Raw genomic sequence first — 200 nt, 5'->3', positions numbered from 1 at the left:
CTGGGCTGCGGAGCGGGGGCTGCGCCTCCCCTGCGCCGTGAAGTGAGGGTTTACTGAGGGGCTTCTGCCAGCACTCTCTGGAGCTGGAATTTACATTCAGCCTCCCTCTGTTATCTGTCGAGGCTCTATTCTTCAGCTTTTCAGATCAAATTAATTTCCCTTCTTCCCGTGGGAGTGGTTTGATTTTTTTTTGTTTGTTT

This window comes from Geospiza fortis, unplaced genomic scaffold (genome assembly GCF_000277835.1).
Source record: "Geospiza fortis unplaced genomic scaffold, GeoFor_1.0 scaffold130, whole genome shotgun sequence".
Taxonomy (NCBI): Eukaryota; Metazoa; Chordata; class Aves; order Passeriformes; family Thraupidae; genus Geospiza; species Geospiza fortis.
This window is presented reverse-complemented; position numbering follows the sequence as displayed.